The sequence below is a fragment of the Aythya ferina genome, assembly GCF_964211825.1.
Source record: "Aythya ferina genome assembly, chromosome: 10".
Lineage (NCBI taxonomy): Eukaryota > Metazoa > Chordata > Aves > Anseriformes > Anatidae > Aythya > Aythya ferina.
The window spans coordinates 19,103,203-19,130,547 of NC_140306.1; the positions used below are offsets into that span (position 1 = coordinate 19,103,203).

Here is a 27,345-nt window from a genome sequence, read left to right on the forward strand (position 1 = left end):
TTAACTGTAAAATGTTTAAGCTTATTTGCAAAGGAGTTTGAAAAATTAAAACCATACCTTCTCTGCATTTCTCCAGCCATGAAGAAACATCAGAGTTTGCATTTGAAAGGATGGCAATACTAACTGTATAGACAGACTAGATGTCTACTTGAATTATCTTGCTTGTTGAGGGGAAGTCTTAAACTGATGATCACATATAATCTGTAATGTATTAAAAGCATATTCTTTATTGGAGTCCCCATATTACATTTCAAATACATTTACATGGAATGTTTCAAAATGTCATTCGAAATCATTACTTTTTTCATTGAAATGGCATGTGTCCCCTCAACACTCATCTAGAACTTTATTATTATGATTCTTTGGACAGTTTAAAGACATGAGATCACTTTTTGTGGTTTTCTGTGCCTCACACTACCTCTGTTCCTTCTTCAGTGCTAATGCCAGCTTCACATTCCCCCTAACAGTTTAGCTCTAGCTTCTTGGCCTGTGTAGGTTTTGTTTCAGTTGGTCAGAGGTTTGGCTAACTTAAATATTTAGGCAGTATATAATAACTGTATCTCAAACAAACACTTATTAGAATGATCACTTGCAGTGTTTGCTGTTGTTAAGAAATACAGTTCTGGCTTCCATACTAGCCCCACTTTTTTTTTTCTTTCTTTTTTTTTTTTTTTTCAGTTGATTCCCCCCCTCCTCCCCATGGGATTTGTCTTACCTGGAGGGTGATTTTGCAATACAAGGTGTTTGGTAGAAATTACATCTTGAAAAGCTGGAAGTCAAGCATGGATTAAGTACTTGTGTGAGCACAACTAAATGAGAACTTTAAATATGTGTAGAATTATGCTATGTTTATAGCCTAGTGGGAAAACTGAGCCAGCTGGAGCTCTGTGTATATATGTGTGTATATATATACACAAATGCACATATCAGTAACAAACAGATACACACATACATACCAGTAACAACCCATGAGAAAAATTGATGGCAGTATCAGTAATGAAGATAGGAGCTGGACCAGTGCTTCCTGAAGTCATTAGGCTTATAAAACGTCATTAAAACACTTAAAATCTGAAGGCTACTGCACTCAAATAGGAGACTTCAAGAGAGTAACACCTCAGATGATTTAAATCACTTTATACTGTTAAGCACTTAATCTAACCTGAGCCTTACTTGTGTTGACTTACATGTATTGTGTTTAGTGAAAGCACCTCAGTTCGGGGCATGCTTCAGCTCGTAACAGAGGTTAGCCACCAAAAAGCACGTGCTTCAAGGCCACAGTGCAATTGTCAATGCATATTTTCTTCCACTCCTGTTTCACTTAGGGCAGTGGAATCCAGTGGAAATATTCCAAATATTTAATTAAAAAAAAAAAAAAAAAAAAGTTGTAAGCAATTCCATCTTTTGAATGATGACTTCTTCTGGCCTTTCCTGGAGACTGACTTGGCACATTCACTTGAATTAATCTCTATCAACTTTTGTTAAATAATAGAATTGATGCAGTAGCTTTTGGAGATGTGTGTTTAAACATTGTATTTTCTCTACAATTGATGGCTTGAGGAAGACTATTAAGGCTGTGGTCCAATAGTTGGTGGATCCTCAGCTGCTTCTACAGTGTAAGGAGTGGAAAAAGAAATAATACAGAACAGCTCGTTAAAACAATGAATTTTCTGGTCCTTAAAGTGTTAAAAATAACAACAGGTATATGGATCTTGCTGTCTATTGGCTCCTAAAAAAACATGTGTAACTTGAGATACCACCGTGTGTGTGCTGAACTCTAAGCATGTAAGTTGAGCTGATTTCAAACTGGGAAATAAGAGTTCCTTTTCACTCTATAACAGTAAACCTTACTGTGTGGCTTTTCCCTAAGCTTCTGGCCTTGTCATCTGGTGCAATTATCTGCTGCATATTCTTCTGCAATTATTCTTCTGCATTTCTTACTCAGGCCTTGATACCTATTATTCCTCCATATTCATCTTCCCTGATGATATTCTAAAGTGGACAGCAGTTTGGGATTAGAAAAATATACTTTTTAAATTAGATTACAAGCTAATGAGGGTAGAGATTGTCTTCCATGCTGTTTGTACAGCACTGACTCAGTGTGGTGCTCTCACGTGACTCCTCTAGGCTGTACACCCAGGCCTTGCTGCCCCAGGATCTAGAATCACAGAATCATTAAAGTTGTAAAAGACCTTCAAGATCATCTGGTCCAACCACCCCCCTACCACCAATGTCACCCACTAAACCGTCCCTAAGCACCAGGTCCAACCTTTCCTTAAACACCCCCAGGGATGGTGACTCCACCACCTCCCTGGGCAACCCGTCCCAATGCCTGACTGCTCTGAGAAGAAATGTCTCCTAATTTCCAACCTGAACCTCCCCTGGTGCAACTCGAAGCCATTCCTTCTAGTCTTATCACTAGTTACCTGTGAGAAGAGGCCACCCTCCCACAGGTGTGTGAGCTTCCCACACCTTCCTTACAGGCAGTTGTAAAGAGCAATCTGGCTGCGGTCTGTATTCTCATTACCCACTTGTATAGTTTATTAAATTTCTGGTAGAGTATAGACTTTTTCTGTTTGCCTGGCTAATTGTTGGAGCAAAATGCTCCAACAATTATGTTAATATATACAAATATATGTTAATATATGTTAATATATACAAATTAGCACAAAGGCTTAATTTGGAAATTTCCCAGATGAATAAAAGCATGGTCTTCCTTAATAATATCCAGGTTACCTTTATTTTTGTATATTTATTTATGAAATATAATATTTTAACATTGTTAGGTACATCTAATACATCTAATCTTTCAGTGGTAGAACATCCGTCTAAGGTGACAAAGCTGCAAACAGTTCAGACTTGCTGAAATTTATGTACATTTAAAATACTCAATACATCTAGGGCTTATGAGACTTTCTACTTTCCGTTAAGCTAGCCTGTACTTCTTGTATTTCAGCATGCCATCTCAGGTGTTTTTTTCCCAAGAAACTGTTGTTCCAGATCATCTGACTGTTTCAGGAGCACTTGAACAAGAAGAAAAACACGACAGCCAATTAAAAAACAATTTTTTTCCTCTGGTATCATTAATCAAATGCACAAGCAGTCCAAGCACTGACACCTGGCAGGGTTAATGTTTAAGACCTATGGCAATTATAGCTCCCCTGAAAATCGCTTGGCCAGCAAGTCACATAAAAGCCTGTGATTATGAAGGAAATGGGAATTAGCAGAAAAATTTAGGGAAACCAGTTGAAATACATTGGTAGCAAAGAAGGCAGAGAAAAATCTGACTGATTGGAGCTCCCCTGGGGAGAAGAAACAGGGTCTAGGGTCACTCCTTCACTAAATTAGTAGTGTCTGTCATCTGAAACCAAAATAAAGCAGGAACAGAAATAAAAGATTTTCTGTGGAGAAACTGGATTCAATTCTCTTGCACCTATATCTCAAGGAGGCCAAGTGCAATTAGCATGTTGATTTTTACTGATACTAATTCAGCCATAATTCTTTACCCTTAAATATCTATTTCTTAGTAAGGAACACGCTGCACAGAGAATTTGACACACTATTTTTTGCAGTGAGTAGTTCAAAGATTGTATGCAGGCATTGTTTCCATTAGCTGCTTGTCTGTCTCATCCTCTGTTGTGCATCTCTGCACAAGTTGCTCAACTTGAGTAAACACCACTTTAATGAAAACTAAGCCTCTTGCAGTTAGAGCACATGCTAGTGCATATGCTTTCTCTAGCTGAAGAATATAGCTGAATATTCTAAGTGCCAGACAATTGTGCCTTATGAAAAAATCTGGTAAGTAAGCAGTAGTTTAAATGAGGAGTGATGACTATTTGGAGCCAATTTCTTAATATCATTTGTTAACAAATCAGTAGCTTGGAGCTACTGAAAAATATATTGATAACAAGCATGGTGGTATAACCTTAGTTTTCTGAGTTCAATTCATGTTAGGAAAATATAGGAGATAGAGAGTGGCCTTGTTTCCTGCTTGGACAAAGATCTCTTCTACTGGAAAGTAGTTCTCTGCTATGGCAGTTTGTGTGCTGCATCTGTGAAACTGGTAATTTGTTGTGTGCTCTATTACAAACACTTTGCAGTCTCACAGAGCTGCAAAGTATATTAGGCCTCTGATTAACTTTATGTTAATTGAAAGAGTGACATGAGTTGAAGATCAAGTGATTTCATATTGTTGGGCTAATTCAGTAGTGATGCAGAAAACAATTGAATTTAGTAAGAAATGAGAAATTAAAATACTGGAAAAAGTTCTGTAGCTGTAGCAAATTACTGCGAAAATTCTGGAGTTTGGATCCAAACCACTATCATGCAGCTTCAATGCTGCAGGATAGAAACTCACTTAATGTAGCACAAACATCAGAAGAGCAGAAATTACCAAAAAACTCAAAATGCAATCCAGGTATTTGAATGGTGTGTTGATCATCATCTAAGTATCTATGAGGCAAGAAAGTAAAGTAAATTTAAAGTTGTTTTGGGCTCTTTCTTTTTCATTCGTCAATAGTTGTTTTTCATCACTTGTGTTTCATGAACAATAACTATTTCATAGCTTGAATGGAGAAACAGGAGAATCCTTATAGCATAACTACAAGCTCCCAGTTCTGCAAAACTTGCAGTTCATACTCAACATTGTTTTCTTTGAGGTAAGTGGAATTGCTCACTAAAGATAAGCATGTTCTTTATAGCCACATAAAAGTTACTTGATCAGAGGAAGAAAAATTGTATAATTTCATATAGTGAAATGGTAGAGGCAGTAAGAAGAGACATTTCTGTGGTTTTAAACATTTCTATGAAATGAATACTGCTTTCTAAACAAAGAATAGTAAAGCTACAGGGAAATGAGGAGCAAGGTATGCATGCATACGTATGATGGGTTTTGTAAGATTTTGAGTGAAGAAGGACACACTGACAGCATTCAAACTTAGAAGGAATGAGTCCCCATGAGGTGGAGAACTGAAGAAGGAATGGACATTTCAGCAACTGAAGCAATCAAGGGAGGAAAAGGTAAAGTTACTGAGAAATGTGTCTGGGAAACTACAGTGATATAAGGGGGTTTTCTGGCTTTTTGAAATAGTTAATAGATTTAAAAGATTGCTATGAGCAAAGCCCTGGTAATGCAATTGGTACTGAAATCCTAATGTCACAACTGGAGAAACACATGGATATTTATATACTAAGAAAATATATAGCATTATGCATTATGTAAAATATGAATCAATATACAAAAGACACTTGAATTAACCCTGAACTGGCTATTTTCTTGCATATTTAAAACATCTGGTATAGAACAATTCCATACTCTGCATTTTGTGTATCTTAAAATGTGGACTGTTTTTCACATTTCAATTTAATATATTTCCAGTAATTCAGTTCCTTCTGGAAAAGAGGTGGTTGTGCTTTTTGTTTTGTTTTTCCTGTTTATACAAATGGTAAAATTGCATGTATAGACTTAGATAGTAGGTAAAATATTGGCAAAATGTAGTAAAAGTAAATTCATTTAGGATCTTTCTTTTTCTTAATCTTTCATGTTTAAATAGATATTTCAGTACTAATGTGTTAACTGATTTCATGCATCACTTTATTTTACTAGACAGGATATATGTAACATAGTAATAATAACCATGAAAGAAAAATAACATCTTTGTTATTAACTAAATTGAGGCCTCCATGATTCAGTATTAACTATTGCTTCCAGTATTGCTTTTATTTCTGTGATATTTCTTCTCATATCTTTGTTTGCTTTTCAAATGCATTGTTGAGCTTATGTTGATATCTATTCCAGATGTTTTCAAGTTCTGCTAATTTGTTTTCCATGTGATACCTACTTACAAAACCATTTCACTTGCAGTTACTGCAATTGTATCTGCAAGCTGCATTCCCTTTTGGATGTAACATTTTTCTTCCATCAGGATAGGTTTTCCCACTGCTTCTGCTATTTATTTCTGTATTTCCATAGTAGTGTCCAGGTGCATTTAGAGTCTGGTTCACGTGCCTAAGAGTTTACAGGTTGAGATTTGGAACTTGGAAGCAGGCTGGTACTTTAGTCCATACAAATAGTTTGTGGATTTTAGCAAACTAATTCAAACTTATATCTCAATTTTAGAAACAGGATAACAAAGAATTTGGTTCTGGTAATCATGCCTAATCTCACCCATAACGCAACAATGAACTTTGGTATTGGCTTAAATTCTGTATGCTGCTAATAAGATTTATATATGCTCTTAAACACTGTTGTAGTGTACTCATAGTATTGCATTGTGGTTATACAAAATAAATGACCTTTTTCTGATAGATCATGAGAAGAATAATATTGCACTAAGTGTCAAGATCCATGCACTTCTATATACTTCTGTATAACATCCAAACCTGGATCTGAAATTCATTTTTCCTCTGGTGGAGCTTCTTCAGTGTCCATTAATACATTTTTATTGCTTTCCAGGTGTATATGTAGCTATTTGAAGTTTCTTTGTTTTCTTCTTTTTGACCTATTATTGCTTTGGACTTTGTTTTTCTTCCTTAGTATGCTTCTTTGTTATCACAGCTTCAGGTTCTAGAAATGCCATTTAAGCATCAGTGTGTTCCAATTGTTCTTTGTTATTCTGGCATCTTGAAAAAAGTGTTTTAAATTAAGAGATCTAAATTAGGCACTTGGCCACGTATTGAGTAGCCTAACATTCAGAAGTGCAGAGCATGTACAGCTCTGGAAATTGGGCAGCAGAGACTAGAACTTGTAAGCATGTCTAGCTGAACATGGACATTTTCCAAAGAGATAAACAGTAACTTAGCTGAACGTCTTTTCCTGAAAAACTTGGTACAGATTTTAGATGTGATAATATGAGGTCTTACAATCTTAGGGTTCATTGCTCAGTTCTGTGCAATGCTGTCTCTGCTTGCTGAAGCAACCAGTGCACTTAACAAGCTAAGCCAGACCAACTGCAGTAAATGGTTTAACAGAAAGCCTTGTGATGGGAGTGAACAAAAATATGCTAAACTCTGTAAGATTAGGAGTTCCTGGTGTTATTAATCATCTACTGATAAGTGATATTGTTTGCTAATTCCATTAATTCTTCATTTGCATATATATATTTTTAATAGCAAAAATAACGACAAACATTGTGAGCTGATGTAGGTTTGGTTCATTCTTTACATAATTGGGGCCCTTCTAGTTTGAAAGTTATATTATATTCAGTACTAATACATATCTCTTCAGCTTGCTTCAATCTGTTTAGCACTGAGACAACCCATAAGATTATTCTTTCAAGAAAAACTGCACTGCTAGATAAACCTTTTCTTACCAGTTTCTGGTGAAAAGAATTGGAGAACTACACATGGCATACAGGCCATAATAATTTCTTGTTTTCCAGGTATGGTAATGATGACTAATGAATTTTTAATACTCTCTAGTATTGTCCTTTAGAAAAAAACATTCTACTTAACAATTTTCGTGATAGGATTGGCTTAGTTATTTTTGCCCTAAAAACCAGAGGACTTGGTCCAAAAGGGCCTTGTTAATAGGTGACAGTCAAGGTTGGGGAGGATTAGAGTGATAGTTACAGGAAATGATTAAACAGTTGGTTTCTGTAATGTTACATGTGTACATGTTTTCTAGTGAGAGACAGGATTTTAATACATTTTGTTTAAAAGTTTTTTCTTTGTAGTCATTTCTATAGAAAGCCAAATTAGCAGTGCCAATTGTTTTTTGAGTTTCTGATGTATGATATGTAGAAAATTCTAATATTTCTAAATGTGCCATCTTTAATGTTCCAGCTAAAATTCAGAAATTTTAACAGTAATACACTCTTGATTGTGAAAACTAAGAAAGGAGGCTCTCAAGATCCAGTCCCTTCTTATTTTCTTTCTAGACACACAATAGATAAAACTAATGTTTCTTGTTTTTGGATGGAGTAGTGCAATAAAGAATGTATCAAATTAATAAAGAAAATTTGAGGAAAAATAAAGTAAAAATCTGAGAAGTGGAAACTCTAGTGAGGAGAAAGAGTGGAGAGGAAATAATTTGCTGGACTCATAAGTGCGTATTGTGACACTTTACATCCTTTATTATGTTAGAATACAGCAAAAATGCCACATGTGCATCATGAAAACAGATATATGTGTATGTAGTTGATGTTGGATTTAGTAATAAAGTGCTTGGTCCAGGTGAGTTCTCAGTCCTTGAGAACCATAAAGAGACAGAGCAGTTTGTGTGCCTGGGTTTTGTTAGCTGGTCCAGTCTCATTTTTTTTTCTATCCATTTTAAAGAGAATTGTGTGTGTGTGTGTAGGTGAAAATTAATGTGATTAGGAGATTTTACAAACTTCTTTTTCGAACCACTGTGGTTATTACCCTCAGCATTCATGGACAGATGAGAAATATACTTGTAAAGTTCCAGCAGGCATGGCTAGCTTAATGCCAGTGTCATACTCCAAACCTGCAGTAGCTCTGAAAATACCCTGATCAGTCTCCAGTCTATCACACCCAGTTGCCTTTATAGGATCTTGTGAAGAAGGACCTAGGGGAGTTAGTAATGCTGGTTTAAGAATGTCAGAAATCATAAAACTTCCTGTTTCACCTCCCTTGTGCATGTTCTAGTCTCTTATGTACTTAGAGCATGTATTAGGATGGTAATGAAGAGCATGTATTAGGATGGTAATGAAATAATAATGAACCTTATTAGAAAAAGGCCAAGTTGCTAATGTGAAAATTGGTCTCAAAGATAAAATTCTGTCAGAGAAACACATTCAAAAATTAAATGGAAAAGGCATCAGTTTTCTTGGCAAAACTCAGTTTCTGGTTGCTGTGATCTCTGCTAAAGAAAACTTTTATGTAATTACAGGTTAACGCAGTATAGAATGTAAATAACAGAAATAAAGCTACCTCTTTTTTATAGCCTTGAACTCCGTTGGGTCCTCTTGTCTGGTACATAAAGTAATCCTTAATCTATTAAACTTCTTCAGGAAATAAATATAGTTAGGTAATATAAAATTTTATTTTAAGTGAAGGTGTTTTTTTTTTAACGGTATGGTATTAATATTCAGTTGTATATATATCTTTGAATGACATTTTATATGTAATTTCTTTCTAAAACAGTAAATGAAACAGCAAATAACTCCAAATAAAACTAACAACTGAAAAACAAATGAAGTTCATGATAGCTATATTAAATTTAATGAACTTTCTCTTGAGTTGGACCCTTGATGAGTGGGTCCCTTCCAACCCCAGATGTTCTGTGATTCTCTGTGGAAACTCCTTTAGGAAGGTTTTCAGAAATAAAATCGTTTGTTACTTATTTTTTTAAACATTGTGCTTTATGTCACTGTTCAGTATGAATACCATCTGTATTTTAGAAAGGTTTATTTGAAGAAAAAATATTTTTAAAGAGCTCTTCTGTATCTGTTTTGTGTCTTTATATTCTCCTTCAATAGTATTCTTATGAATGAGCTATTGCAATTACTAGGTTATTCTACATAACACATAATCCTTAGAGAACTATCAAATATACAGTATAGCTGGCAGGGATGAACTGCTGCACCTACACAGATCTCCTGTGACAGCAGTGGGGCTCTGCACTGGAGAATCTATTCACCTAGCTATTGTTAGCCCAGGACTCTGTCTGAAAATTCTTTTTCGATATGGTAAATTAATGAAAACCTGTCATGCTGTTTGGAAATGTTATTTATGTACTTTGTGCTTCAGAAAATGCCCTGTAATTATTTGATAGTTATATTAGTGATCTTTCTTGGTAGCACTTTTTTCTTTGAATACATCAGAAATCTTAAAATTACTAAGCTGAATGTGGTTATGCCACAAGGAGATACTTGTGCCTGCCTCTCTTCATATTTAGGTTCACGAACTAAAAAATCTATTGAAATAACTCAAGGTTAGCTTGGAGGGCTTTGTGGATTTGCTGCAGTTTAGAATAAAAATTATTGTAATAAAACATTGATAGTATCCATTTTTAGCAAAATTAATTCTGTTATCCAGCACAAATTTATGCAGATGCTTGCTTTTAATATTGCTAACACGCTGAAACTTAAGATCATTGATTATGGCTTTCTTCACACATACATAAAATATCAGGTGCTCTGAACTTTTTTCAAGTAGAAAAAATAACCTTAATACAAAGTCAAACCTGTATTTCATTGCAAAAGTAACCTGTATTAACTTTTTTATTTGTGTAATGATATTTTTCTTATATGTAAGTAATTGTACAGTATTTATAGAAAAAATAAGATATCCAATACCGATCAGTTTTTGTAACTACTAAAGAAAACATTTCATTTCAAGGATTGCAAAACATTCATAAATGGGCTGGACATAGTCACAAATTGCTTTTCAGTTGTGATCAACCTTTCCTAATGAATTTGGACTTCCTAAAATATCCCAGATTGAATTTGTATGCATAATGTTTCTATGAACTTCTCAAATGCTCACAAATAATTGCCCTTGACATTGGATCCTTTGAAAAAGGATTGTATTACCTTTTAGAAAAAAATTGGCTTGAACTAGGCAAACTTATTGATGAAATAAGTAATGGTCCTATGGAAGATTATGTTTCTTAAGCATCTTGGCTTTTTCATATTCAAACTTGCGATGTAGGTTTTCACTTTCTGTAGGTCTCTGCAGCTAGCACTTGTGAAACTAATGATATATTTTTAATTTAGAGAAGCTTATAAATCATAAAGTATGTTCTTATCAGTACATTTCATATTCTTTAGAATATGCTACTAGGTGTGTTGTATTTTATGGAACTACACAGAGTAAGTCATTATCAGGCTTTTCTCTCTTTTAGAGACTGGGTGACTTGCTTCATGTTTACCTTACTGCTTTCAAAATTATATCCTTGTGTACAGTGGCATTTCAGATTATTCTGGTCTGGGTTCCTCCTTTTTGTAACTCTTCACGTGAGTAAAACGAAAAGCAGCAAAATGGCAGAATGGGATAAAAATGCCCTCTGTTACTGCGCCAACTTTTATGAGAGTATAGTATGGTAGTGGAAGATTTGAGAAGGCTCTCTTTCTTACTGGCCACCAGTTAGGCACTCTGTGTTCTGCACTGGTCTGGAAACTGTCTGTGAGGCGTATTCCTCTAATAGATTGGCTTAAAATATACTAGATTAAGTGTTAAATAAGTTGGTACTAAATCCTTGCTGTATATTTGCCATACTGAAGACTGTATCCTCATCTCCGGGGATTAACAAATTTAGTGGCTTAAGCTAAAGACATTTTGTAAATACACCCCATAAATTACATATGGGCTTTTGAGAATAATCCAAACTGCACTGTGGGATACACATCCAGGCTACAAAATAAGTCAGGGATGGCCAACATGTGGCTTTTCCATTGCCTGTGGGTCTGAAGAATGCTCCCAGGTATGTGTCTGAGGCCAGGGCTCTGTCAACCTGCGGTCATTTGTGCTGCGTTGGCCCGGGGGCTGCTGCCTAAGGAAAACCATAGGTTGTGGGGAGAATTGGAGCAGTATGGGCTGATGGAGCCAGTGTTTCTGGTCCTGCTGAAACCTGTTTGGGGCCTGCTGCGGGGTCACTGTTGTTGTCTGACTGCCAGTTGAGAGGAGCCCTGCACTCAGCATGCAGGAACGTGTGGTACAAGCCATATGCGCTTCAGCTACTTCTTGGTGTGAACCTCGTGAGGCCAAGAAGCCATTCTAAATTCTCATTTTTCTGATTTTAAGTCCTTACAGCTTTCTTTTTACTGCCTTACCATAGCAAAGGTAAAATCTTTCTCCCTTATCATTAATCCTGAGTGTGTATTTCTACATATGGAGGACCCTGATTCTCTACTGCTAACAGCTTGGTATTTCTTTTCTGTGCTTACTTGCACCATCAACCATTGTACACAGCTAAGTACACTTGGGAATCAAAAAACAATTTTTAATGTTAACTTGGGAAAGCCTGCACTAGTGAAGAAGCATGTTTTTTTTTTTTGTTTTTCTCTCTCCTTCCTAATATAACTAAATTCAAATTAATGCTCTCAACTTACTATTATGCTGGCATAACTTACATCATGGATAAATCTCATATTTCATTCAGTGTTGTGATCTGATATACATTGCCACATGCATGTGCTACATATTATGAATAAAGCTTTAAAAAAGCCTCCTTTTATAGCTGTTTATGTTATGTGATTGAGTTCTTGTAGAGAGAAAATTTGCCAGGACTAAAGGTTATTACTGGCTGTTCTGCAACTAATATTGCGTAGAACTAAGGCAATTAGTCTTGACAAAATATGAGCTGCTTAAAAACATGTGCTTTTGAAAGTTGGGCTTGTAATGGAACTTGATTTAATATATGCTACTGACATGAAGATTTTAATTAGAAGAAATAGAAATAAATAGCTGCTCTAATAAAATGGGAAGTGAAGAGAGATTGTTCTGCAGGTAACCAGAGTGCAGTTCGTTTTGTAGAGGAATGGAATATAGAACTCTGAGGGGATGGGATGGATGACTGCAATGAATGTATTCTGAAATGTACAGTGAATAACACGATATTGTGACTAAAAAAAAAAAAAAAAAGTGTTTTTTCTTTGTACCTTTCCCTCTGAGGACCCCAGAAATGTTTTTCAGTGGATTACCTTTATTATACACAGCAAACCCTAGAGGTTTTGGCCATGAATGGATGCCGTGAATCAAAAAGCACCAATTTCCATGCTTTATAACATAGTTGTCAAAAAGATGGTGAAAAAGTGCTATGGAATTGTCAAGAAGATCATCATCCTACAAGTGAGCCTTAACTCAGATCTTTTAGCTTACAGCAGCTGTATCTAAAATACAGATATGTGAATACCTTACTCTTTTAATTTCTCTCACAAGACCCCAAAAATGGGGCTGAATTGGATCATTCTGAGTCACAATAAAATGAAATCATTTTTTCACTGAATTGAAAAACAAAACAAACAATAACAAACACCACCAGCAACAAAAACTTAAACCAAACCAAAATGCTTAGTTCAAAAAATAACATGTTTAATCGTATTATGTTTACATTTTTATTTTTAATTTTAGATCAGAAAATATTAGTCCTTGTACAATTCTTGTATCTGGTTCAAGTTTTGGAAGAGGAGTCTCTGCCAACTCCATTGACACAAGCAGGGGGTTTTTCCCTCATTAAGGTGTTCCATAATGGTGTTGGTATTTCTTAAATTGCATTTCACCATTGCTATTGTTTCATTTGTTTCTCTCAGTCCTGCAAGAATTCCCTTGGATTTAATTTTAAATCATCAGTCACTGATAAACTGGGATAGATTGGCTATTTATAAGTCTCTATTTTTCTATGCTGTGAATAAACTTAATGTCATCTTAGAAATAAATATTAGGCTTAGTGCCTCGAGTTCTACATTCTCCATTAGCTCGTACATTAGCACTATTTCAAACAGCTAGATTAAATACAATTGTAATATAGTTGCATATTATACAGTGTTTTAAATCAAATATTATTTTCTGAGAAAGATTTAGCTTAAAATTAACCATCACTTGGGTAAGCAGAATACATGTACAAAAGGCTACTTAATTGGAAGAGGCATGCATTTGTGCTCTCAAGCTTAACTCCTCTTGCCGCAACTGGTTTCTGCAGATAGCAAGTTCATTCAGATAGCTTCATTCAAGGCGTTATGACAGCTGTATTCTTGTTGCTGGGTTTTGCAGTAGTCTGCATAAATAGGACTTCAGGCAAGCAACTTCACAGGATGCTTGTTCATGGCAAGACATTAGCAGTGATGAGGCAGGGCGTCTTCCCACTGGCTCCAGCTGCAGTCCTGCTCTCAGCCAGATGCTTTGACTGAGCGTTTTGTATGTTACCCCTAGGATGGTTGCCTGGTTCCTCCACCTAAGTAACTGAGCTATGTCTGTGTGCCTGGTGAAGAAGTGAAATACCCAACAAGGAGTAAGAGCTGTGTTCCTTCTCCTTATCTACTCTGGCTTTTTAACGTTTTCCTTCCAAGCAGGTTGTTTTGGAGAGCACTGCAGGTTGTCTCAGAGGTGTGATGCGGTGCGATGTCCTTTGGTGCATTCAGGACATTACCACAGTTGTTGAGGCAAGTGAATGTTGAGGAGAAGAGTCTGGCTGATATGTCAGCTCTATCACTTCTGGACAAACAAGCCTTTATATTCTCCTTTCAGTCCTTACCAGGCACGTTCAAAGCTACTCTGGACATGGAGGAAATAGGATGCTCCTCCAGTAGCTGTTTTAATGTGGTGGAAAAGGAAAGAAAAGAGCTGCATTCAGCTTTGCATCCAGAAACTCTCCTTAAAAAGGTATTTTGACTCCTGATTTGACTAACTTGATCTCTGGAGCATTTACGACCACATTGCTTTAAGTCTGTACAAAGCAATGTTGTTCCCCTTTCATTTCTGTATTTAGGTTTATTGCAAGATACTTACCTATGTAGAAGTTTATTAATTTATTTACCAGAATTTTGTATGGAAGTGTTATTTTAATGTATATAGTGAGAAACAGTACCATAAGTGATCACTCTTGTCTCAGAAAAACAACTCTTATTTGTGAGGCCATAAAGAAAAAAATTGTGAAAGGCTGACTTTTTTTTCTATGCTGATTTGAGGCCTTACTAGAAAAATGCTATTCAATTTAATGATACAAGACTAGACTAATAGTGTTAATAAAGCTATATGTGCATATAGTAATGCATACTTTAATACATACTGAACTGGGCAGGAAAGCAATGTACTGAGAACAACTAAAAATGCATGTAGCACCAATTAAAACTTAGGAGTGGCACAAGTCTTAAAAGTAACGTAGCAGGAGAAACCATATAATATCCAAGTGATTCTTGTAGAAGCTCCTCAAAATTTTCTGTTAATATGCATTCGGGGATTTTTGTATTTCAGTGTTCTCTACCAAGTATAGCAATTGGGGGGGGAAGGAGGGGGAGAAGTATGCTGTTAAATTATATTGCTATGAGGTGTTTCTAGGAAGAACTTTATTTACAATGCCTGTCACAATTGCCAGTGGAGATCGCCCATGTGATCACACACACACACACACACAAACCACAAGTTTACTGAATGCATTTTAAAGTGTTTGACAGTTTGAAGACAGAGAAATAACATGAATTACTTCACATGAGGAAGGCTATAGAAAGGTTCAAGTTTTTTTCTAATTTAGAGTTCTAGTGAAGCATAAAGAGTATAATTATTTTTATTTTGCTGCATTTTCTAAACTGCATAATACCGTCATTCTTCTAGATTTTACAGTTGTCATTTTACAGTACAGTTCAGGACTGCAGTGGTAACATATTTTCCAAAGGTCAGTTTTCCAATTATAATCCAAAATTTGACGTTAATATTTTTTCTTATAGCCATGTTGTAACCGCATTCTGTTAATTTCATAAAGATACCATTTAGCTGAGGTAGGTGGTATTCTGGGCATAGGAACAGTCACCTAATGTCAACAGTAAGCAGTAACTGTAACTACTGACTTCCCATCATTTGCAAAAAAATATTTTCCCAAAAATTATAGCATGTAGAACTAGACAGCATCCCAGTCTCTCACTAGGAAATCACAGAGATTTTCTTATTGCTTTATATATTGCAGATTATTTTTGAGTCTCGTTAGAATTTGCTGGCTACCTTATGTGCTCTTCAGTTAATATCTGATATAAACTTGTTTTCCAAGTCGTAAGGATTTCAGCTAGTAACAATTGTTAAGTATTTTTGTCTGTTTGCTTTAGATATTCCGTAATGAAAACACACTTTCAGATAGACTTAAAGTAGCTAATGTAAATATTAGAATTGGAATAAAGGATAATGTTTTACTTCTTTCTTAGTGATTTTTTTAAATTATTGTATTTTCTTTGCATTGTTTGCAGTAAACTCATTATTTTAAAACTGGTATATTTAAATATAAGCTTCCATGCTAAATGCTCAGAAATCCCAAGATGCAATCTCACCTGCCACAGAGAATTCCATAATTGGCTTTTGATGTGTGAGCTTGAAGATGCTGCTCTTTCACACTGTCCTAAAGTCAGTGCACACAAACTGCACACGGGTTGGCAAAGTTTTGTTCTGTGATAAAGCAGGCAAATGTAGTTGAGATTTTTGTAGCCTAGACAACATGGTAACAACTTATTTTATATTTGCCAAATACTACTGATTCTTATTTTAAATACATAGCTAAATTAAGGTTCAAATTGTTCCAAGATTAATTAATATATTAATTCCACTGTTATTTTCTAATCTGTGTAGACAATCTAAAATTTTATAATAGGCTTTTCAGCATTATTTGACACAACTTCTGCTCAATAAACATTTGTTGAGTTCTAAATTGAGCTAGCAAGTGGCACGTGCACTGTCAAATAGGTAATTATCTGATGTCCAGGGCACTCGTTCAGAGCCAGATCCAGTAAACAACTTAAAAAAAACTCAGTTACTGAAACAAGCAAAATGCCCCTCAATAAATGGTGAAAGACTGCTTCTCTTCCCATTTTGAAGCCATGGACACAACAATTTGCTATTTCATTCATGCTTGTGTAGAACATACTTGTGTAGAACTTACCGGTTACGGTTTTATATTAACAAATATGTGTCATGTTTCTGTCCCTGTAAACAAGCAGGTAGTTTATGATTGAGTTGCTCAAACATATTTCAGCCAAAAGCTTCACTTTCTTGCAAGTTTGTTTGTTTGTTTGTTTGTCTGTTTTTGTAATTAAATTCAAACACTCAAATATTTGCAGAAACAAATATTTAGGGGGAAAGGAGGCAGAAGAGAGAGAAGCCGGCAACATCTAACAGAAGTGGAAAGCATCCTGCTATATTTATCCAGTTCTTGGTTACCCTAAGATAGGCAATCCTGCCATCGTTTGTGATAATGACTGACAAAAATCACAGGAGAGCTTTTAATTGTTTGACTTATTTTTCCAGGTTTTCAACCACTCTAAATGATATTGTAGAGAAAGAATGATGAATGGGGAAGGGTGGAGAAAGCCTTAGGAATTTTGCCTTTTTGGTCATTTGCCTTTATGTTATTGTAAGTGTACCAGTAGATATCCTGAAGTCTCTTAGCAGAAGGCTGCAGGAGTATTTGTGCGCATTCATTGTGCAGGAAAGACAGATGTCTGTCTGGCCCCTTCATGCTCCTAGTTTAAGAGCAGAATTTTCAAAAATGAAATATTTTAAAAGAGTTCAGTGTCTTAGTTTTGCTTCACCTTTACATCATTTCTTTTAATAATTTCATTAAGTTACTGAGTTAGGAGAGGATGAATTACTTTCTGGAAAATTCATCTGATAATTCAAATGTATTTATTGTCTGATAAGGAAAAAAATAAAATATTTTTTGTCTAGTTATCCAGTATTTAAGATAGGCACAGAAATTTATGTAAAATATATATAACATATGTATAGTATATATTATATAATATATATCAGAAATATATTTCCAATAGGTATATAAGTTAGTATTTTTATGAAATATTTTAATACATACTCTGACTGTTTCTTGAAATACTTCTTAATGAAAAATGATTGTTCCCTCTTTCATTGGTATATCTTGTATCAATTAGGAGTTATAAAGACTGCATGGAAAATGTGGCCAAAAAAAAATTTACTCCAGTGAAATCCCAAGCTTATTGAAATAAATGAAAAACCTCCAAGTGAAAATAGTGGAGTCAGAGCTTCATCTTTTGATTATTTATTATTTCTTTTTAATTTATCTTCTTAAATTCTGAAAAAGTTGAGCATTTCAGGTGCTAAAACATTTCCAAAATCTGAAAGCAGGAAGAATATTACAAAAAGCAAAGCTGCTCCTGCATTTCACCAATAAAAGGATAATTTATGATCTTGCTAATTAATAGCACAGAGATTCACAGTGAAATGGATGTTACACATGAGTTTAATGCCCCTCCAAGATCCATTCATAGAGCAAGCAAGCAGTAATGTTTTTCCACATACCGCTATCGGCACACCTCAGTGCTAACCTGTGACATTCCAGCTATTTCAGCTCTGGTCTTCTGGGCAAAAGCATTCAATTGAGCAGATGTGTGCCAAATTATGTGGTGGTTTTGTAGTGTATGGACAAATGTGTTTTGCTTTGAGACCACCAAACATATTTTCACGTGTGACTTGAACTAAATTTGAACCCAGGCCTCCAGAAGGAATGAAGGAACATATTAACCCCCTCAGTCCCTACTATATTTAGTGTCAATAGCCATAAACATGCAAATATCATGTCTGCCAAGAGCAATAATATATTCCAGATAACTTTTTTATGTTGAATACCTACATAAAATCACTTCACTGTAATAAATACTAAAGTAGTGAAATGTCAATTTAACACTTGTTTTGCTTCTGGAATTGTTTCATTTCTCATGAAAACTGCAGTTACATTTTGTTTTCAAGTAATATTTTGAGAAACCATTACTCATTAAAAGGCTAAATTCATACTTGTGATATGCACTAATTGCTGTCATTTGTTAGCGCCTTCTATAATGTATGTAAATAAATAAGAAAAGATTTGCTCCAGCAGGCAGGATTTCCATTTTCGACCATTATCTGCATATTCATTTATTCTAGAGCAAGATGAAAGTAGAAAAATATCCCAAAACAGTAATTATTGGAACCAACTATATCCGATACAGGCAAGGAGTGTGGAATTCTTTCATCTTTGCAATGTGTGATAAATCATACATATAAATAAAGAAATCATGGATAAATAAGTAAATTATTTTAAGAATGGGTGCATTTCATAGTGAAGTGTTGAATATTACACTTAAAAGTATTTTAGAAAAATAAGTCTGAATCAGTATGTGACAGAGAAATTTTTAAAGGTAGCTTTAAAGTAACTTTCATTTAATTTCTGCTGGATATCCAGCTGTGCCTTCTGAAAACTCTTAAAAAGATTTTTACAAAATAAATTACCAAGTGGTTTCCGCATCATTGATTTTCAGTCTTCCATGACTGTTAAATGCAATTCCAAGTAAACAAAATTGAGGTAAAGGAAAGCTTTCTTGAGGACCTATTTTACACTTTAACTCCCAAGATTCTAGAATTTTGTCTGTGAATCAGTCGAAATATTGGCACCTGTATTTTAATTTCAATTTTTTTTTTTGTCATATGATTGTTTCTAAGCAGCTCTGCTGCTTGAAGTAATAGAACTATAGAGGCATTCTAGATTTATCTAAAATGCTTGCTATTGCATGGGTTCATGCAGCTTAGCTTGTAGTTTATGTGATTCGGTACTCATTACGTGCAGGAATTACCCTTCTATCCATTGGGGTGAGCACATTGCTTGAAACTATGTGTCACAGAAGACGGTACTGCTGTCTTTACGTGATGAGCTTAATGGCTCAAAGTTGAACTGGGGTCTACACCTTCCTGGATGTGACAAAAAAGAAATGCTGGCAGATGTTATTATTCAGTGTTTTCAATTTGACTGTGTTATTTTTTTTCCTTTAGGTTATATCCATATAACTGCATATCTGACACCACTGCAGGTACCTTCTTCCAGAGGGATTAGCAGGACAGTTAGTTAATTGTAGAATCCTGTAAGGGGATGCTGACAAAGCTAACAGGTATAGGAGTGGTCTGCTGCATATGAAAACTTGAAGTTGTGTGAAAGGTGTGTCTGTATACATAGTTTAGCTGAGGGAAGAAAAAGCTGGTCTGAAATTTTTGTTTTGGGTATTTTGGGTTATAAATGGAGCTAAATCCTAAAGGGAATTTTTGGATTAAGCACACTAGAGATACTGTGTTTTTTTTTTTATTATTATTTTTATTTTTATTTGCTGATGCCTCATTATGCCTAATCTGGCAAGGAGAGAGGTGTTGAAAATATTTCCTTCACCGTTACCCTTTTTGGCATGAAGCCAACAAGTGGTACTCTTGGTTTGCTAGCAGCACCTGGGGCAATTCGCCCTGCCAGGGCTGTGCTCCTCCAAGTCTCTGTGGTAGCAAGGTGCAGCAGAGAAGCTGTGCAAGTGCTGTGCCTCACCTGGCAGCTTCAGGAAACTGCCAGCTGCAGCAGCAGACATGAAGCACATGGAGGAGAGAAATGTACCAATGCCTTTCTCCATCCTCCCATGGTATTTATTCTCTGTGCAGGAGATGTTGGCCATGCTCGTGATGGATATTCTGTGAAAAGATCACATGCAGAAAGCTGTCCAAAGGAACAAATTAGTTTGAAACCTAGGAAAACTGGTATGACTGTGTGCCTGTTTGATCTGTATCACACCTGTGATGGTTAAGTGACCTGGAGAACGGAGCAGCAATTGCATTATGAGATGGGGTAGCAGTTGCATTGCCAGGCTGGTGGGATGGACAGCAGCCCTTCCTCACACCAAAGCTGTTCTGTGCACTGAATTTGTGCATTGCTGGGATTAAGCACATAAATCAAGGTGGTAGTTGTTTGGTAGTGAGAGTGGAGTTGGGAATATTTAATCCTGAAGCAGCTGTGCATGAACACGCCTGTGTCAGCACGCTGCCTAAGAGCCCTCCTTTACTATCAAATCAAATCTGACAGAAAATAACAGCTCCCGACAGAAAAGATTCTCACCTCCTTTCAACCCCCATCAATTATGCTCTCAAGTTCTTTCACCTATCAGTCAAGCTTGTGTTTGCTCTCTGCCCTTTCAATTAACCATTCAACCTTGAATATATTTGTGATTCCCCATAGGTCTTCTGTGTAGGCATCATCGAGGCAGGAATGGCACTTGGCACTTCCACCCTGCCAGGCAGTGCTGTCTGCTACTCAGCACGTTTGCCACCCATCTCTCCAGTTTTCAGGAGTGATGAGTAATTCTTTTCAGATCTTCCATTACGTTGATTCTAAAAAGTGTATCATGGTATCACTGAAAAGCTTGTTATAGCACTACATTTTGAATCCCTGGTGTGATGCAGTGTCAAACTGCAAAGCAGTTTTGATGAAAATTGCCTGAGCATAACTACATAAAGAAAGTTAAATATAAATATATATATTTATAAGATGAAATTTAAAAGATTTGCTATCAGTTCAAAAAAGGCTCACTACTGGGGTCTGCAGTATTCAGTCATGTACTGCCAGTGAGTACACACAGCCCAGAATTTTCCAGAGCAAAATGGTTTCGCTACCCAAACTCCTGAGGGTGAAGCATCAGAGAAATTCCTGAGGGCAGTTCAGTGAGTATTAGCAAAGAGAAATGGTGTAGTGGAAGGGTATATTAATACTGAAGTTTTCAAGAACAGTTTTTAGGTCATTTTTTCTGAACAACAGCAAGTAACAATGCAGGAAAGGCTGGTTTAATTTCTTAAATTTGCTAATCAGAAAGGTCTTTGAAGAGGCTTTGTGAAATCAAGAAATCTGTCACCATCTACAATATATATTTTTTTACAAAGGTAAAGAAATTCTCTCATCCTATTTTTCATTATTTTTTTTTTTCAGTATACAAATAAAGCGAAACCCTTCTTTAGATCATACGTGAAAACAACTTGGGATTCCTTCTGACCAAATCAGCATACTGCACTGGTGCAAAGGCTACTTTGGACTAGCTGGTGTTTGGATTGCATTGTCCTGGCTTCTATGAACCTTCCTCATGCTTTTCTCCCAGCTTGTCCTGCTCCCCGGTTGTTTAATGTGGGTATGAGAAGACTCCTTTCGCTGTCAAGAGTAAGCAGCTCTGGGGTGGGCTGTGCCAGCCAGTGTCCCACTAAATAAAATCCTTTCCAGAAGGATGACAAAAAGCAGTATTGGCACCCAACATTCTCATTTAAAATATAAAGTATCTGACTAAAGGTGTTGTGCAATGCAGTAATGTAACCATAGCTCCTACCTCACTCATTTTCAGAGCAAGTTCAAATACAAGCCTGACTGTCTTGTCAGTTGTCACCTACTAGTCCCTTATTAATCAAGCACACCTAGATATTGCCAGTTAGGTTGGCTTATAGCTTGTCACTGCTAATCAAGTTTGTAAACAAAGCACATATATTTTAAATGATATTAAGGATAATAGTTAAAATAGATTTGTAGAGTATAAGTCAATATTGATAATTAGTGGTTGTTGTATTGTTTGTTGTTAATATTTACTGCACATCATATAAATTGCTTATGAGTTATGCAGATAGACCTGTATGTGTATATGGGTTTTTGTCTGTATATTGGCCACAGATAAAATATCCTTTAATTACAGATGTTCATAGCATTCAATTTTCTGAGAAATGTAACAAGTATAGCTAAATATTCCGTACACACATGGGGAATAATTTGAAAATTGACTGATAATTTGAAAATCAAATAGGTAAAGATATCATTGGTATATTTAATTATGACAAGTAAAACTAATAGAATCAGGGAATCTGAAAATTTGAACAGCAGGTTTTATACTTGCACATGGGAAAGTTAACTGTGGGTTTAACAACTAATCTAATAAAACAAATTAAAGAAATCGGACACTGAAGTTCGTTCCCAGTATTTTCATTTGACAGTCTCACTGTGCATTATGCTGTAGAATGCTTCCTGCTATCCTGCAAGGCTAAAGAATAAAACAGAGCTTATGAGAAAAATCCTTGTGAAGGTAAAAGCATGCAGGGGTATTGAGGCAAAGGAAGAAATGACAATACTGTGTTGAAAGATGGCTCCAATGTTGATTTCTTGCTAGCAGAGTGATTTTGACAGAGACAATGCAGCAAAAGCATTGAGCTTTGCTTTGCTTTGTTGGTCTGACAGAGGTTATGTTAATTGCTTTTGGACAGACAGTAACACCTATCACAGGATGAATGCATTTGTCACAGGTCTGCTAACAAATAGGAATTCCAGAGCAAACACAGGTGTAAAGTCCTAAATAGATTTTTTTAGGCTTATTTCTTTCATAAGGGTCATTTTTCTTATAAAAAGCAAATTATGTACATTCCTTTTGCATTAGTCACCAATAAAGAATTATTTGGCTATTCCAAAACATGTAATGTGTAGTTTTAAGTAAGGGCCAGTGATGTATTCCTAGAAATAGCTGAGGAGGGCAGGTATTTCTGCAAATTTCAATAGATTTAAATTTCAAACCTTGATTAACAGCCTTGTATTTCATGTAAGTTTTATTCAAAATAAGCATTCTAGCATTCTGCTGTGTTTATCCTAGAAGCCTGAAAAGACGTTGAACAGTTTGAAGTGATTTATAATTTGCACTTAAGAATACCCGTAGATAACAAAGGAAAAATCCTGCAAGAAAAGTGGAAAGCATAAATAAGGGTGTCTTTAAAAGCATGTTTCTATCCCATTTTTTTTTAACGGTAAATGAAGTAGTGCATTAGTTACTTTAGTTATTAATATATGAATGCATTTTGGTAATTATTAATATATCAATGTAATTAGTTACATTAATGAATAAGTTATATTAATGAATCTCTCTCAGAGAGATTCAGTACAGCACTAAAAACAACAATGCAGATGAAGGCAAGTGAGATTTTATGCCTTTGCAAATTTTGTTAATTAGCATAGGACCATATTGATATGGAGACATACATGAGATGTTTTGATTTCACTGCAAATACACATAGGAAGTAAATAACTGACATTACCAAATTTACCTGAGAACCACAAACTTAGCCTTTGAGTGGAAAAATGAAAAATATATTGTATTTTCTTGTCTGAAATACCTATACAGAAAGAATATTTCTTTTGCACAGAGTTGTGGGTCAAGATTAGTGCTTTGATTTGAATAAATACAAAAAAATAAAAATAAAAAATTGCAATATAATATTGTGCAAGTCACACATGCTGCATCAACGTACATTGTCTTACTTTTGTCACTGTCTTGCACGCTCTTTCATGTGAGTTTTACCGTACTGGTCTGGCAGATTTCTAGGTGACCAAAGCTGTGTTTCTGTAGCCTTGCCTTGCAGAGGTTCTGGGAGACATCTGGATCTGTGTGCCAGACAAGTTTCTGTTTAGTTTGTAAAAAAAAAGGGCTAAGCAAATTATTGCCACAACTTTCTTTGTAGGACAACAACTTGCAGAGAAGCTTTCTGAGTCTTGTTGAAACATTTTCTTTACCTGTTGGTCTGATGATAATAGACAGGAGAATGTCTGTAACTAATAATTCTCTCATTTGGAAATCCATCAGATTCCGCAGACATAAATGTACGCCCATTGTAAAAGAGTAATTCATTTGGATTTCCTTCATGACTGAAAATGAGGCCTTGATTACTGTTCTGGAAGTAACCTGGGAAGTGAAGGCTGCTCTAGTCATTTAGTGAAGTAATCAGTTGCAGTAATAGCATAATAGTAGCCTGCTGGTAGTGTTTCAGAAGGCTTTACTCAAGTTATGTCCACCCCAATCTTTTTTTAACCTGCCAGTTGAATTCCAACGAATATTGCTAAGTTACAAAACAAAAGACAAGCCCTGCCACTGTAGATAGTCTTGATTTTACATGAACAGGCTTGTCTAACACATTCTTCATAAAATAATATATGATAAAATAATAAAGAACACGAGTAAATGGAATTAATGTGCATTGGTAAATGTCGTCCCATTCATTCAACATGTCCAGATCATTTCACAGCAATTATTTAACTTTTAGGTTTCTTTGGTGATTTGTGTAGTTGCAGGTGTATATTCTGAAGTGAGTTGTCCATGTAGTGACAGCCTCACCAGGCCATTTCATGGTGTATGAAATTTCTTCTCCATGTTCTCTGGGAAATTATGGACTATTCTGGGGGAATGGAGTCCATTTGGACAAGTGAAATCAAGCCTGCCATATTCAAGAAAATGATTTGTCAAGTCAATTTGAAGCAAGCTCATCAAACTTTGCAGAGCAGTAATGATGATAAAATTATTTCATATTGGACTTACAAAAGCATCCTATGAAAATGATTTTCTGTTACTACTGGTTGCTGAAAGCTGAAAAACAGTATCTTACTATGAGTTGTTTGAGTCATTAAAACTCCTAGATTGCTTTTGATGGTTGTTTGTTTGTTTGCTTGCTTGCTGTTGTTGTTTTAATTGGAAGAATTACAGACATGTCTACTAGCATTTGAAGAAAGTTTTAAAAAAAATCAGGAGTAATTGCTCAATTGATTTAGTGGTAGCCATTCTGTTTATCCATAAGATTGGTGAATATCAATGAAAATACCATGTGAAACATGGCTACTATTTGTGGGTCACAGTACTGAATAAATCTTGTGTCTAATTCACATTAAAAAATATTTCTAAAATGAGATATAAAACTGAAATTATTTTTTGAAGTTACAAACTTTAGCTGGAATGATAATTGCTCAACTCGACAACTCAACAATATCTTGGATTTAAAAAAGAAAGAAAAGTCTCCAGAAATCTCCAAAGGAGAGCTAGTGACTGCAGAATATATGCTGGAATTATATTGACAATGGCATAGGATGGGTGGAGAGGTGCACAGTTCATTCTTATTTTCTTAATACAGAATGAGCAATATATTGTAGTGAAGTTCTCTGGAGCCTGGCAGTCTGCTGTCTGAGCACTGCAAGCAGCTGAAAATCATAACTGGAGCCCAGGAAGAGGTCGCGTGATTCTGTGTTAGATTCCGTGACCTAATTCCACCTCTAAAATCATGAAATGTTGTTTCCAATTTTAGAGGGCAAAAATCAGTCTATAAGTATAGACTGTTTTTGAGACAGAAGTGGTAGAGGGTAGTTGCACTTCTGTTTGTGTCTTGTAAATATACTTTCAAAATGATGGCCCACTACTACAGATTTTTTAGCATTCTTCTTCAGAGTTAGTTACAGTTCTCTCCCCCTCCCCTTCCCCCCCCCCCCCCCCCCCCAGACAAACAACATATCATCTGGGATGAATCACTGAAATATCATTTAACCAATGAAGTTCACATTTGCTGACAATCTGTTCCACAAAAACAAATATCTACGAATGAATTATGCAGTTGCACTGGGAAATAGGAGGTGAACCCTTTCAATAACATGACAGTATATATTCTGGTTGTGTTTGCTGCTCATTTCACAGGAAAACTGCTGATTAAAATTATTTAATTGTGTTAACGTAGTGCATGAGAGTCTTGGCTATGCGCCTTAAGCCTATTACAGAAAACACTACCAAAATAGGAAATTAAAAGAAAACTTCCTTGCTGTTGGCTCGTGTTAAACAGTGAGTAGGTATAGTTGTCAGTGATTTACGTTGTTCAGGCATAAAGCCTGATCTTGACCATCAGTTAGCTGAAAGAATGCATAGTAAGTGGAAAAGTATGTATTAAGTTTTAGAAATCTGAATGACGTGTCTTTCCTTTGTCTACATACAAGTAGGGTTTTCTTGCTTCAACAGCCTAGAGAGGGAATTGATGTTGGGAAGGATTTGCAAGAAGAGCACCGAACTAAGATGGTTTTATGTATAACAGCACCTCTTTCACTTGCTTTCCTGCAGAAGCCCCCAAATAGCTTCTCCATTGGAGACAGGAAGGTTGGTGTGGCCACTAGGTGCTATGTGGCAGTGTTGTTTAAAAACATACTGCAGTGTGCCCTGTAGCTGGGTTGTGTGCTGACAAGTGTCATGGAAATAGAAGACTGATCTGGAGGTTCATTCCCCTCCCTTCTCTCTCCCACTTGTCCTGTAAAAATAAGTTAAATGTCTTAAATGAATAGCACTGCTTATCCTTGATGTGTAAATAATGTCAGTACAGGATGAGTTGTCCCTGTTTCCAATAGACGAGTTGTAAACTGATGCTTCATACCTTGTTCATTAATTTGGAACAATGTTGTCAGGATTAGAAAGGACTTTATGAAGTACTTCAAATTAAGTTGTTTGGAGCACTTATATTTGATTCAGATGGCTTTGCTAAAACTGTGATTTAATTCACGTATATAATATAGCTGAATTTACCAGACCATTAGTATTTGGACTTAATGTTATGTATATCTATATTAACATCAAAAATGCTTTAGCTAAGCCAGCATTAGTACCTACTTTTCATGGAAAAAAAAAAAAAAAATCTGAGCGCTATAGTCTTTTAGTTTCTTTTTCTAAAAATAAATAAAAAACCCTTCATCACTCATGCAGCACTGAAAAGAAATCAAGGGTTGCTTGATTGGCTTTTAGTCACCGCCATATGCTTTTTTCCTTAGTAAAGGGCAGTAGGAAATTATTGCATTACACAAGTGGAATTTAAAATGTTGCTGATGTACTTAAGGATGCTCTTTCCTGAGAAGAATCATTATGTATGACCATGCTCTTTAAAAATGTGATTACAACAGTTCAGCAGATGGTAGACACTTGGGGTCAGCTCTAAGGAGATCTGTATTTACAGTGTATTAATAATGGTTTAAACTTTCTCATAAATAGATGTTGATTAATTTTAAATCCATTTGTAGAAACCTAGCATTGCCAGACTATTTCCTGAAACCACAATACAAAGTATGATAAACACCAT

General features: G+C 35.7%; 1 protein-coding gene; it reads left to right on the forward strand.

Annotated features, from left to right (window-relative positions):
- The window catches only part of LOC311441842 (uncharacterized protein), a 148,318-nt gene that overhangs the window by 69,895 nt on the left and 51,078 nt on the right, over positions 1-27,345 (forward strand).